Here is a 1,878-nt window from a genome sequence, read left to right on the forward strand (position 1 = left end):
TTCAAAATTTGATTCACTATTTTTTTTCGATTAAATCAATTTATCTAACCTAATTTTGACAAAAATAACATGATTTAATCGATTATATATATTAAATTTTAATTACTGAAAAATATTAAAAAAAAACGTTTTAAATATCTTTATCTGAGTGGAGCCATTTTTTAATTTGTCAATTCACATCGATTGATAATTGATTATCGTGGTTAATAAATTTTAAAATAAAAAATCAGTAAAACACAACATAAAACAATTGAATAGTACAATAAGAAAATGTTAACTAACCAAATTCTAACAATTTAATGATGATTTAATTGAGTTCTAGTAATTTTTTAATAAAATAATTGCCGCCTAGCTAGTTTGATTGATCCAATATAATTGAGGGGGATGTCCATTCTACTTCCACTTATGACTTGACGTATATGATTAATTAACCAAGAAATTAAAACATTTAAAAATAATAATAAAAAAATAATCAATCAATAAATTTTTAAAAAATATATATATATTTGTAGACGACTTGCAAGCTTACTTGTAAAGGCATTTTAGTTAATGCTCTTAAAATTAAATAAGCTAGGATCAATCAGATCATGATACTACATATACTTATACAGTTAGTTATTTTATGAAACTAATAATTCACCTATGTCTAGTTATTACTAATAATTTTTAATTCAAATTTAAAATTTTTTATTTTTGGACTATTAAATTAAGTTGGAACAAGAGTATTTTTGTGATGATTAAAATTAAAGATTCAAATTATATCTTTTTGTAAATAATAGTGTTTTTTTTTTAAAACAAAAAACTCAATACAATAAGATAGAATAGTTAAAAAGTACAAAATTATTAAATAACAAAATAAAAAATTAAACTGTAATCATTATAGAGTGTAAACCAAGCTAGCACTTGGGTTATAAGAAAGACAAGAGTTCCAAATCCAATGGACCAAGGGTTTCAAAAGACCAATCTAGCAAATTAATATATGGTAAGAACACAAAATTGATTACAACATATTCTTCAAATATAATCAACCTTATATTATTCGGCAGTCATAGTGTAATAATAGTCAACTAAAATTCGACATTTATTCATCAAAGAAAAGATTGTTCATCTTAGGTTAAAACTTAAAAGTGTATGATTAGGACACGTGATGGTATTTAGGTGTGTATAGGTGTGTTCGGAAAAGAATTTTATTTTTTATTAAGACACGGTCGGACACAGCAAATACGCGTGTCGGACAAGTATCGGTGAATATCGTGTCTAAAATATATCTGACACACGAACACGACAATTTAACGAAGTGTCCATGCTTCATAGATAAAAACAAAAGTAGAGCAAGTCAATTAAGATTAGCTTAATTGATGATAAGATCAAACAGCCTTCATTAAAACTTAGAAGTTTATCTTCCGTGACACTCCATTATTTAGATATCAAAATTATTTTAATTTTAATTGCACTTACTTTAAAGCTATCATCGTCATGAAATTTTTAAATTTTATATTTAAAGAACATTAATAAAAAAGAATTTGGACATAAATTATAATTGTAAATTTAATTCTTACTTTGTATTATACATATCTAATTTCTTATACTCAATTATTTCATTTGTCAAATGGGATATTAATTACTGGATTTCACTTATGAGTTATCACCTTGGAACTTGGAAGTGTATAACATTTAAGAAATCTTGTCCTCTTCAAACTTCTAGCACCAACATATTTTATTTTGAACTAGGAAAAAATCTAAGATGGAGTTTTCTTATTAAAATTGAGTAAATAAATTTTAAAATGCTATTGACCCACTTTTATTCGTTACATTCACATACACTATGAAAAAGAGGAAAATGAAGTAAAAATTTAAGTGCAGTTAATTTTAGTTAAT

This window comes from Arachis ipaensis, chromosome B08 (genome assembly GCF_000816755.2).
Source record: "Arachis ipaensis cultivar K30076 chromosome B08, Araip1.1, whole genome shotgun sequence".
NCBI classification, from domain to species: domain Eukaryota; kingdom Viridiplantae; phylum Streptophyta; class Magnoliopsida; order Fabales; family Fabaceae; genus Arachis; species Arachis ipaensis.